This window comes from Rattus norvegicus, chromosome 19, assembly GCF_021556685.1.
Source record: "Rattus norvegicus strain SHRSP/BbbUtx chromosome 19, alternate assembly SHRSP_T2T, whole genome shotgun sequence".
Classification (NCBI taxonomy): domain Eukaryota; kingdom Metazoa; phylum Chordata; class Mammalia; order Rodentia; family Muridae; genus Rattus; species Rattus norvegicus.
The window spans coordinates 21,209,469-21,222,510 of NC_141552.1; the positions used below are offsets into that span (position 1 = coordinate 21,209,469).

At 44.9% G+C, this 13,042-nt stretch overlaps 1 protein-coding gene and 1 pseudogene across 7 annotated transcripts in view; one reads left to right on the top strand and one right to left on the bottom strand.

The window, feature by feature from the left end:
- LOC147999071 (disks large homolog 5-like) overlaps window positions 1–11,468 on the bottom strand; it is a 50,462-nt gene extending 38,994 nt beyond the window's left edge. For 4 of the 6 annotated variants that reach the window (XM_087596083.1, XM_087596087.1, XM_087596085.1 and 1 more), the window contains exon 1: window positions 11,407–11,468. The gene's annotated coding sequence lies outside the window, so the exon portion shown is untranslated. Of the gene's footprint in view, window positions 1–1,270; window positions 1,369–11,406 lie in introns of all 6 variants that reach the window. The other 2 variants (XM_087596084.1, XM_087596086.1) reach the window with 1 other exon arrangement.
- LOC147999073 (DNA-directed RNA polymerase II subunit GRINL1A pseudogene) lies at window positions 9,465–11,804 on the top strand (annotated as a pseudogene). Its single transcript, XR_015643866.1, has one exon. The product of XR_015643866.1 is annotated as a DNA-directed RNA polymerase II subunit GRINL1A pseudogene (transcript).
- Window positions 11,805–13,042: the final 1,238 nt, after the last annotated feature.

The window sequence follows — 13,042 nt, forward strand, 5'->3', positions numbered from 1 at the left end:
TAAGACCATCTTATTCAAGGGTCCTTTCCCCTCATGTAGACTTAGAACTGACAGCTGGATATGGATCTTTGCATGGTCCAGGCAGCATGAGTAAATAGGGAATTTAAAGCCACCAAGCTGTACACAGGGTGATAGTGTCTTTTGTGTGGATAATGTGACTTTTTTTATGGACACACACTTTATGATGTAATCACTGACATACTGTATCCATGCTGTCATGTGTTCTGCTCATCCTAATCTATATCAGTCTACAACACCCATTCCTTATTGACTGTTTGCCCAGATATTGAGTAACACACACTCATGCCTGTAGAGCTGCAGAAAAAATGACAACTTTCACAAAGGAATATAGAATAATCCTAATCGAGAACCATGTGCCTCGGTTTTTCTTACAATACAGCATTAGTATTAAACCACAAAGATAATGACCATCAACGTCATTTTGGGAAATAGGTTTTTATAGATGCTGTTTCACTTGATCGTTCATATGCTGTGTTTTTTATTGTTGCTGATTATATTTATTTTTATCATGTAACTCAATGGATCTTTTTTTTTCAAATGTATGTCTGGGCCACTCCTGAGTGCATTTCCCTCATGATCCAAAAGAGGGAATAGCATTCCCCATTGTAGATGATTGTTAGGGTCCATGTGGCTCTTCTGAGAGAGCAGCAGATGCTCTAACCTGGGAGTCATCACCACAGCTCCTGTAGGTAGCTTTTGTCCTTCCAGGGCATGTGCTATACTAGATGGACGCCATCATCTCCCATTAAGGAGAGAGATCTCAGGAGATTTGTATGTACAGGTGGTTGAGGGGTGCCTGCTCAATGTGGCAGCCTGCTAGGCATCCACACCGGGCTCTGGTGCCTCCACTGCTCATTGTGCATTCAGCATCATCCTCCAGCATCACTCAGTTTCAATTCCAAACAGAGCTTTCACTTACTATCGATGATCATATAGATTATGCACATCTGATAAAATACAGAAGAGACTAGCCTCCTTCTACAGGCCAACTTGGCATAATGAATTCTTTTGATAGAAAGCAAGATAATTATCTTAATCTATGCAGTTTAGGGAGGTCCTCAAGAGCATCCATAGTGAATGCAGACTGCAGCTGTGACCACATGTTTCTTTTGCAGAGCAGGTCTGTGCAAGCCCAGAACTTAGGTGGGATAGTTCATGTTTCACCTTTTACATGGAAATCTGTGATCGTATTGAGAAAGTATATTTTCCACGGGACTCATTTACAATTTATGGAATTAAACTGACTTACTGAGAGTGGAGGTGACTCAGAGAGATAAAGTGAAGAAGAATAATCAAGTATGTCTGCAAACAGATGCTGTCTCATTAGGGCTTTTCAATGCTCAGCAGCTAGAGAAGCAAGGGAGAGGCATTGGTGACTCTCAAGCTTAAGTCCTCTAGTCATTATAAGCTGAGCATGACACAAAAAGGGTCATAGTTATCACACTAGAATCTAGTAACTAGATTTAACCAACCTATCACATTAATGCTGTGTTTGGTGGTATTTTTTGCTCTCTTAGGACCTGAAAGAGGCTTGGGGTTTTCTAATCCTACTCATAATTTATTAATCTTCCCAACACTATGGGCTTTGTTCTGTTAATGCTAACAGCAGCATCCAATACCTAGGATATTTTCTACTGACATGTGTGACGTGAGACAAAACAGTCCCTGTCATCCCTCACCTGAACAAACTTCCTTAGAGGACAGTGTAGTTGGAGGGTCCTTCTTTCCTCTCCAAGATCGAGAAACATTTCCAGTCTTCAGACAAGTGTGTCAGCCATTGTCCAGTGACTGTCTAGAGATGTCCACGTTGTCAGCTGAGTGAGGGCAGGGCAGGGTAGGGCAGCGGATTGTGGCAGGGCAGGGCAGGGCAGGGCAGGGCAGGGCAGGGGATTGTGGCAGGGCAGGGCAGGGCAGGGCATTGGGACAGGGCAGGGCAGGGCAGGGGTTTGGGGCAGGGCACAGCAGGGCAGGGCAGGGCAGGGCAGGGCAGGGCAGGGCAGGGCAGGGGATTGGGGCAGAGTCCATGAGATGTCAGTAGGCAACAGGCCAGCTGGGGCTAGTGTGGGTACAGGGCTTCTAGTGTGGGTGAGAGAGGAGGAAATTAGGAATGGTCAGATTCTGATGCAGCACATAGGCCGGAAGCAGCTTAGATCATCTCAGTGCCATATAGGGACATTGTAGACACTGATGGGCAGTGTGGGGATGGTAGGGTCCCATATACTGCTATCTGCAGGTGTCAGGTGAGCATACAGTGGCTCTGTCAGACTTATGACAATCAGGCAGGCACTGGGTGCAAGTGAGAATCATGGGACAAGCCCTGTGTGCAGCCTGGTTTTGGGACATTCCCAGGTGCCCCATGGACTGCAAATTAAAGGCAAAGGACACAGGGAAGCCAGCAATTCCCATGCACATGACATAAATACCTGTAGAACTTTCTAGAATTTCCATAGACTATCTGTTACTAGTCCTCATTATAGAAGGCACCAACATTCTGCCCTCTACTTCAACTTGGTGAGACAGCTATTCTAACTCCAGCAGGAAGGCCTCAGGGAAGACAGTAAGAACTCGCAGGTGACCCCTTTACTATTGAAACAGGGTCTTCCTATGGAGCCCAGAGTGGCTGTAGGATACTAATGCTCCTGCCTCACAGTGACTAGAATTCCAATCCACCCTCAAGAGCAGTTGATTCATCACTAGATCAGACTAAGGACATGTGAGGCCCCAGGGTGCTAGGATTACAAGGGTCCTAGTAAGTTTCTCCAGCCTAAATTACAACCTGAGTCAGTGCTGCTATTTGGGACACTGCCTGATGCCCAGTGACATCACACCTTGGAACTCTTTGTCAAAAATAAGCTGTTATGGGAATGAAGTAGCCACACAATAAACACTGGTCTGGACACTCCTAGGTCAAGAATCCCCTGTTGGAAATGCCTTGGACCGCAAAATTTTAAATTCTAGATCTTTCTGGCTTTTAGAAGATTTATAAATACAAAAAAAGAAAGATGGGCATAGTAATTTAAGCCTGTGATCCCAGTCATGGGAAACTGAGTCAGAGTGATGGAAGACTGTAAGTTCCAGGCCAACCTGTGTTTCAAGAAAAAAAAAAAAGGCATGGTGAAGATTCCACTCAAGTGGAAACCAAAAGGGTTTCACATGGGCCCTGCCATCCACTGGTCACTACATCCACTCTCATCACCACAGCCACAGGCAGACACTGGGGAACATTTCCCCCTGTCTCTCTTTGGGATGCAATCCACCCCATGATTCTATGTGAGGAATCCCCCAAAGGTTGCATCATGTGAGGGACCTAGAAAGTTCCAGGATTGGGAGAATTTAGGAGTTTATAATTAGGGATGATCTACAGCTGTGGCAAAGCCTTTTCCCAGCACATGGCAGCACTAGGTTTGCCCCCAACAGTAAAAATAAAATCCCCCAAAATAATTCAAACAAAATGTCCTGAAGCCTGTGCCCTGACCAGTCTCTTCAAAAGTGCTAGGAACCTGGGTCCACATTTAGGACCCAGCACGACCTCTGTGACCCATGAGAAAGGATCTAATATGGGAATTAGTACAGTATGACTTATCCTTGTGGATACCTTTGGTGACAATAACCACCTGACCCCTGAAAACCCATCTACCTGGGGGGCTCAGCACTCATGTCACCCAAAAAGCCCAGATCCTAGGGCCAGCATGGGCAGGTGGTGAAGAAAGTTTGTCTCTCGTGAACATCAGTTGCTGCTCCTGACCTGACTCTATTCTCAGGAGACAATGTCACCCCATAAAGTGTGGGTGTCAAAGGCTCTTCCCAGGCCAAGGCTGGGATACTGCTTAAGTTCCACAATGCACAGCAGTGCTCACTCTAGAGCTAAATGTTCTACAGCTGAAAGGGGTGGGTGCTCTGCGGGCCACGCCCCTCCCCTGCAGTATTTATTGCACTCAGAGTGGTGCTTCAGATGTGAGGGACTTCTTGAGGCTACTCCCATGGAGAATGGCAGATTCATCAGAACGGGGCACAGGGTGAGTTCAGAGCACAGCTGGGAGGAATTTAGGGATGCCAAGCCATGACTAAGACCAGATCCTGGGCTGACAGGCAGTTGAGCTGGAGAACTGGCATCCAAAGTGTGACTGCCTGAATTCCTCTTAGACCAAAAGCCCTGGATCTGAGCTACTTTGGTGCGTGCTCCTAAGTGGGGTCCCAGACACAGCTCAGAATGGGGGCTGTGCATGGACTTTGGTGCTGGCAGCAGGTGGCTTAGCCATAAAGTGCCGAGCTTTCCCATCTGTGCCCACTCAAACTCCTCTGTTTCATTTTAGGTGTGTTTGGTATAGTTTTGAGACAGGGTATCTTGTAGCAGCCCAACTCGCTTTGAGCAACAATGTAACATAAAAATAACCTTGAATTCAAGATCCTCCAACCCCTCTGTCCCAAGTCCTTGAATTAAGACCTCCAGCTGTGACCATTTTCTGTAGCATAGGATCCATCTGTATTAGAGTGAGCTTTGGGAATACTGGAGCTCCGACTGTTCCTTAGAATTCAGGTTTCCTTAATTCTTAGCAGGAGTTTTGTGATGATGGGGATGACAGAGTCAGGAGTTACACTGGGAGAGGTAACAGTCCTGGCAGCCCTGAGTGCTCAGTGAAAGTCAAGACAGAAGCCTGCTGATTAGCACCTGAGTGAAAGTGGGAGGATTCAGAGTTCAAGAACAGACTCAGTTACATACCTAAGACCATATTGCAACATTTTTGTTTCATTTTTGGCTTGTTTTCTTTGAGACAAGGTGTTAATTTATAGCCCTGGCTGTCCTGGAACTCACAATGCCTCTACCTCCCAACGGACGGAATTAAAGGCATGTGCCAACATGCACTGCCACTAATTAATTTTTAATTAAACATGCTGGCACAATCCAGTAATCCCAGTGCTTAAGAGGCCGAGGCAGGCAGATATCTGGTTTCCTGACAAGTCTGATCTACAGAGAGCCTGTCAGAATAGCCAGGGCCAAACAGAGAAACCCTGTCTCAAAAAATAAACAACAAAATGAATTTGTTTTAAAGAAGAGAGGAACTATTTAACAGAATTAGAGGCAGAGAACCAAAAGGTAATGGGCAGTGCAGAGTCTAGCTTCTGAAATGAAACTGGACACCAGGGGTTAGGGTGGGGATTCTCATCTTGGACTGGGAGACAGAGGGTGACTTCAGGCATGGAAGGCTCAGTCAGTCATTAATCAGGATTCTCAATCAAGAGGGTGTTGTAAGATCCAAAATGTGTGAGCAGTGTTCTGCATGAGACTAGAAGAACACGCCTACCTATACAAAACAGCCAATGAAGAGTAATCACAAGCATACGTCTGGAGGTCCACAAGAGGTTAACGTCCACCTTAGTGTGGATTATTCAGAGCACAGGTGGAGAGGAGTAGAAGAGCTGATGGTGGCTGAGGCAGGAGAGGAGTTCAGGTGTGAATTTGAGCCAGTAAAGGAGCTTGTAGGTCGGGCAGAGCAATGAGAGGTCTAACAGCATAGCTGTTGAGATCCTTCAGATTAATTTGTCTTAAGAGCCTCATGCCATAGCCAAGGACAGGAGTAGATCTGACTGTTGGGTGGCTGGGCTCACATAGCCCAACACGTTTGGCCTTGCATCTGTGAGATTCCAAGTCTCTCCCTTTAGACACAGCCATGGAGAAGGTGTAGCAGTGAAGGTGCAGATGGCTTTGCAATGCTTGGCTTATGGTGTTGAGTACTTCATGCTCCACTGAGCTAGGGAATGTCCTAGAAGCCAGGGAGGCTGAGCATGAGGAAGACAGGTCTCTGGGAGAGAGAAATGATAACCAAAGTCACTAAGAACTTCCTGAATCACAGTGTCTGTTAACCATATATTTTATATACTTATTTTTATGGGCCTGAGTGTTTCACCTAATAAATGCTTGTGCACCATGTGGTATGTGTGGTGCCCGTGAAGTCCAGACTGATTCCCTAGAATTGCAATTACAGGTTAATAGGAGCCACCATGTGGACACTGGGAACTGAACCTTGGTCTTCTGCTCTTAGCCACTAAACCAACCATCTCTTCAGCACCACCCCCCAATTGTATAGTCATTAAGATTTAACCATTTGGCCTTCAGTATTTGAATTAATACAGATGTGACAAGAGTTATAGTTAACATGGTGGTTCAGGTATAGACAGGCAGGCATCTCATTGTATACAAAATATGAATCCTTCCTTCCTTCCTTTCTTTCTTTCACTTCTTTCTTTCTTTCTTTCTTTCTTTCTTTCTTTTTTTCTTTCTTTCTTTCTCTTTTTGTTTTACTCTTGGAGACAGTGTTGTTTTTTGTGTAGCTGACCTGGAATTAGCTCTGTAGAGGAAGCTGCCTTGAATTCAGAAATCTGTCTGCCTCTGCCTCCCAAGTGTTAGGATCAAAGGCCTGTGCCACCACCACCACACATCCTTCTGTTTAAAGGAAAAATGTAGTCTTACAGGGCAGCATGAATTTAGCCCCGGTATAGACATTTTCCTAGGCCTCGGGAGCTGTAGAGTTCATGAAGGATTTGCTGCCTTCCCCTTTAGCCTGGCTAACTATGAGAGCTGCACACCCATGGGTGTTTGCTTCACAAGAGTCTGGAGGATGAGGGTCACAGGCTGAGGTAACTGTGTAGAGCAAAGTATGCTTGGTGAAGGTCAAGTGGGTAAAATGCTGAAATGCTGAGAGAAGAGGCCTATGGTAGGCGCCTCCTACACCTGAGACTTCCAACCCCAAAAAGCAGGGGGTAGAGAGTGAGGATGCACAGTGCACACAGGTCAGGAAAAGACCATGTTCCTGAAGCCTCCATGTGTGGTGGACAGGCTCTAGGGCACCATGAGGGACATCAGGAGCTTCTGCACTTTGTAGAATTACAGGATTCCATGTTACCTCACATGCCCATGATTTGCCCCCTACTGCAGGGAGAAGCCAACACCAGAAGCCTCCAGCTCCCAGCCCTGCTTTTGCCATGTAGGTTTATCCAGAAGAGCTTGGAAGTCCCTGGACCTGGAGTCTCAGGTTGTTGTGAGCCACCTGACTCGGGTGCTGGAGACTGAACTCAAGTCTTCTGCAAGAGCAGCAAAGACCTGTGTGCTGCCTGGCCCAGCTAGGGCTGTGAAATGGTGTTTATTTTCATGCTGAACAAGCCCAACAACAGTTTAGGTCCCTAGAAGCCACATAAACCTGAATGCAGTAGTGTCTGTCATCCAGCACTTCCCACAGGGAGATAGGAGCCTAAAGTGGACAGTCTCTAGGATTAGGGGGAAGGGCTAGCCTAGCATACACAGCCATGGAGGAGAGGTAGAAGGTGAGGACCTGTGCTCAGGTTGTCCCTGACCTTTACACAAGCACATGAGTACCTGTACTCACAGAAACGCCATACAGACATAGGTGAGAAAAGAAATAAAAACAAACAATATTGAAAATACAATATACTGGGGCTGGAGGGATGGCTCAGTGGTTAAGACCACTGACTGCTCTTCCAGAGGATCTGAGTTCAATTCCCAGCAACCACACTGTGTCTTATAACCATTTCTAATCTCATCTTCTACCCTCTACTGTTGTGTCTGAAAACAGGGACAGTGTACTCACTCATATGGACAAAATAGTTTTTGTTTTAATCCTTTTCTAAAAAAAGAAACCCATCTGTGACACATGATCATTGTGTGATTCCAAATGTCCCTAAGTCAGTACAGTCCTATTGCTACATGGTCCACCAGTTGTGTCAGCCTTGGTAGTAGAATGGCACAGTTGAAAAGATGCTGGTCACAGTGACCAGGCAGCCTAGAAAGCTCACCATGAGCAGAGAAGGCTGTGCTGTGTCATAGTCCTCTACCCCACACTGCCACCTCATCCCTACGAATAGAGCAAAAAAGAACAGATGAGGAATCTTCCAGGTTTCTTTCCTCTTTGATTTCTTTATTAACCTAGCCCCTGTGCTACATGTAACCTTGTCACATCCTCTGTCCCATCCCTAAGCCCTCATACCTGTCAGATAAGACCGGGATCTTGCTTTGGGGGGAAGCTCTGGTCCCTCTCTGTCCTAAGAGGCTCTGAGCCATCACTGAAAGAGAGTCCTCTGAGGATTGAGGGAAGTCCATAGCCAGTGCTCTGACTTCTAGGAAGGTTTGAGGAAGGTGGTCCTCTTCTTGTGGTGCCTCTAGTAGGAGCACCCCACACTTGGGCCCAGTTCCCACTATCAGAAAAAGGCGGGTGGCTCTGGTCTTTGCACAGCTCCAGCGGAATGAACAGTGCATCTCTCCTCTCTCTCTTGCAGGAAGTCTCAGCCTCTGGTGCAGGTGATGTTCCCAAGGCAAAGGAAAGGGAAGTGCAGAGTGAGGACTCCCAGGATCCTTTAAAACCTTGTCTGCATTGTCTTCATTAATTTTTCTGTTTAATTTTTATTCCATGTGTATTGATCTCATTGTAGGGGTGTGCATTCCAAAGCATGAGTGTTGAAGGTAGAGGAAAAAGCATGGGAGTCACTTTATCCTACCGTGTGGGGTCCCAGGCTCTGAACCGGGTTGTTGAGCTTGGCTACAAAGAGCTTTCATACTGAATTTCCTGCTGGCTCTGATTTCAGGGAGAGTGTCTCATAGAGCCCAGATTGGCCAGTAAACTACTGATCATCCTGCCTCAAGTATTGCCATCTAGTTCATGAAAGGGTTGAGTTATTGACATGAGGAACTGGGGATGGGCAGAGGTGCATGACTGAGGCTATCTCTGCTCAGTGGCATGCCTTTGGGGACTGATAGTTTTCATCACTGAGATGTCATTTGACTGCAGTGCTCCTCTGGAGAGAAGGAGTCTCTTTTGCCAGGGCATCAGGCTCTCCAGACAGGCCTGGAAGGTGGAGGTCTAGAGGCCAGGCCTGCATTCCTCTTCAGAAGCTGCATTTACCACTCTGGACAGTACTGTAGAACAGGGTCACATATCCAGTTCTACCCTGAGACCTGCTGATAAAGAATGTCTATCCTGGGACAATGTCTATCATCGGTTCAAGGTGTGGCCCAACCAACTTATTATAAAGGATGATAGTGGTTGGTTGAAAAAGGCAGTAACTTTCTATGAACCATATATTAAGTTTTTATGTATACTAAAATTAACATTGGAAAGAACAATGGTAGGAGAGGAAGCTAGAGGACAACTGCTGAAAATGCTTGCTTTTGAAAATGCTAATGAAGAGTATAGGAGAGCATAATTACCTATAAAGGAGACTGGGGATATTAATGCTTATATGAAGGCATGTAAGTATATCTTCTCTGAAAATGGAAAGATGCATTTTTGGCACGTATTGATCCAGATAGAGTTATTAAATTATACATTGAAATACTCTTGAATATCCTATAGGCACTTTAGCTCAAGATGAGTTGCCTTTAGAATGGATATATATTAAATTTAACTTTAACAAAACATTAACAATATATGAGGAACAAATTTCTTTCATTATTCAGCAAGGCATACAAAGACCTGTTACACTGTGGGGATATGATTGTGCTGCTTTTGTTTTCTCATTAAGCAAAAATAAAGTGGAATATTTAATGCAGACGTCTGAAGTTTTTCAATTAGCCATGATTCCTTACACTAGAAATACTGAATTTCATTTTCCCCATAGTAAATTCTGGGATTGCTTAAAAACACAAAAAAAAATGTAATAAATACACTAATTTCTGTTGATCCATTACCATCTGCCGTTACTGTGTTTACAGATGGCTCTAAGACCAAAGATCTAAGACAGATGGCTTATTGGACCAAAGATAAATTTTGGGGGCAAGAATCTTCTTTTGGGTCAGTTCAACAAAATGAAGTATTAGCAGTAATTAATGTATTGCCGGATTTTACTCATGATGTAAAAATATTATAGCCGAGTCAGCTTATGTTGTAGGAGTAGTACAGAATATTGCAACTGCTGTTGTTTCTACATCTAAGCCTATATTAAATGTTATTCTCACATATTAAAGGACTATTGTTATTCTGAAACTCTAGAATATTTATTACACATATTAGATTACATTCAAGATTGCCAGCATCTTTAACACATGGCAATCATATGGTAGATCAATTAGTGGCATTTGCTACCCCAGAAGAAAACAGTCATAATCATGCCAATGCAGGATATTTGCATATTAAATATAAGGTTCCCTATTCTGAAGCCAAACAAATTATTGCTAATTGTCGTATTTGTGAGCCTTCACTTATAAAATGTATTGCATCTGAAATTAATCCCAGAAGAATGCAACCTAATACATCGTGGCAGATGGATGGAACCCATATTTCTGAGTTTGGTCGCCTTTCATATATCCATGTAAGCATAGATAATTTTTCAATATTTGTATGGGCTACACCATTGCCAGGAGTACGCACTGCTCATGTTATACAGCATCTATTGGAAACTTCTGCTGTTATGGGACCGCCTTCTAAAATTAAAACTGATTATGGACCAACATATATTTCTTATCAATTTAAACAATTTTGTCGGCTCTTCCAGGAAAATGGCGACTCCTGCACGTGCTCCAGAGTTGCCGCAGCCACGGAGCCTGCGACCTCCATGGGCCCTGCTGGGGAACCCTGCCTGCGGGGCCAGCCTCAGCCCATGCACAATGTGCTCCCTACCCCGAGGCTTCGAGCCCCCGGTTCCTGAGGACGTGGGGCGGCAGAGTTTGGCGGAGCTGCGGGAGAGGTTGAGGCGCCAGGAGAGACTTTTGGGCAAAGAAAAATTCATTTGCAAATTGCCCGACAAAGGTAAAAAGATCTCAGACACCACTGCCAAACTGAAAGCTGCCATTTCAGAAAGTGAAGAGGTCAGAGGGAGAACTGAACTACTTCATCCTGTTAGTGATGACTGTAAGCTAAGGCATAAAGCAACCACAAGAGTTGATACCGACATAGACAAGGCCCAGAATTCTGACCTGATGCTTGATACTTCATCATTAGTTCCTGAATGTTCGTCAGTAGACATTGAATCATCTAAAACAACCTCAGAAACTCAGGGACCTACACAGCTCACTCACAAAGGCAATGAAGAGACTTTGGAGACTGGCTGCACAGTGAGTACCAGCCCGTCTGTCCGCATCACAGCCCAGGCTCCCCCATCTGAAGTTAATGAACATCTCCCCCAGCATTCAAGTCAAGCGGAAGAGGTTTCCAGCAGCGTCGACAGTCTGTTTATCACTAAATTGCAAAAGATCACAACTGCAGACCAGACTGAACCCTCAGAAGAAAACACCAGCACTGAGAACTTTCCAGAACTGCAGAGTGAGACTCCTAAGAAGCCTCATTACATGACAGTGCTAGAAATGCGAGCTAGAAACCCAGTGCCCCCTCCTCATAAGTTTAAGACCAATGTGTTACCCACACAACAGAGTGACTCAACAAGTCATTGTCAGAGGGCTCAGTCTCCTGCTTCCTCAGAAGAGCAGAGACGCAGGGCTAGGCAGCATCTTGATGATGTCACAGCAGCTCGCCTTCTTCTGCTCCACCCCCTGCCTGCACAGCTGCTCTCCATAGAAGAGTCTCTGGCTCTGCAGAAAGAGCAGAAGCAGAATTATGAGAAGATGCGGGCAAAGCTCGCAGCACAGAAACTAGCTGAGAGACTGAATATTACAATGCAGAGCTACAATCCAGAAGGGGAGTCTTCAGGGAGATACCGAGAAGTGAGGGATGAAGATGATGCCCAGTCCTCGGACGAATGCTGAAAATGAGCGCTGGGAGATCCCGGGAGTTGACTGTTGAGCTTAAATTGTCTCATCCAACTTCCTAACAAGTACCAAGACAGTGTCAGACCTTGTTGAGGGACAGCAGTTGAAGTTACACAAAGGTAGCTACAAAATAAGAACCCAGTTTGTCTTTCAGGAGATGATCTTCACATGCTTGAACAGTTCAATATTTGAACATTGTGTTTGGCCGTATTGTGTTACAGTTTTGCAGTATATTGTGCATTGGTCTGATATTTTAGTGTGAGTAGAACACACGTTTTCTTTAAGATATCTGCTTTTTCCTTCTTCGTATTCTTATCAGATAGCACTGCTTACACCCCTTCTGGTGAAATACTTTGTTATTCCAGGCACCTAAAGTGAATTAGGAAGGCCTGGTCCCCTCACTCAAGAAATTAGGGGAGCAGTCTAAAGAATGGTACGCATGCTTGCATGGACACGTTCCTGAGACGCTGGATATGAAATGCCGCACACAACACTCGGGAACCACCACCACTGTGTCTGCTGCTCTGTCCTCTCTTGGGGCGACTGCTGTCACCTGTGATGAGGTTAAGGAGCACTTGGAAGAAGTGCTAGGTGGGGAGGGTCTTCTGAGCTGGTGTGGGGAGCTGCTACTGGCTGCCCTAGGCTTGAACTCATTGCCATCTGGGATGATAGGTCCCTGTAGAGGACACTCGTGCTTGGTAAGGAAACCGGTGTTTTTCTAAGAGTTACAGTTGAATTGTCAGTTAATTGCTTTTTTTCCTTGTTAAACCCACAGAGGTGTTTACAGGCTGCAGAAACCTCAGTCCTGTATGTGCACATTTGTGCTGTTTCAAATGATTATATGATCATTTCCAGCAAAGTTAACAATGTTATCAAAAAGCCTCTTTCTATTATGTGGAATTTGTAAAGGAGAAATAAAATACCAATCAGAGCAAAAATAAAAACCATTTTGTCAATGATACCATATTGTACATATTACTGGTATAGAATACCATCCACAAGGACAAGCGTTTGTTGAAAGAGTTCACCATACCCTGAAATGACAAATTATAAAATTACAAAGGAAAAGAGATAACCATACACAGCCTGAATGGAGTTGGCATACCAGTCCCAGAGTAATATTGGCATAAGCATTATTTTTTATTAATATTCTTAATCTTAAATTTCATAATTAAAGCTTCATGTAGGACCAATAAAATTAAAGGTCCATATGAGGGCTGCAGACATGACTCCATGGTTAAGAGCACTGACTTCTCTTCCAGAGGTCCTGAGTTCAAATCCCAGCAACCACATGGTGGCTCACAACCATCT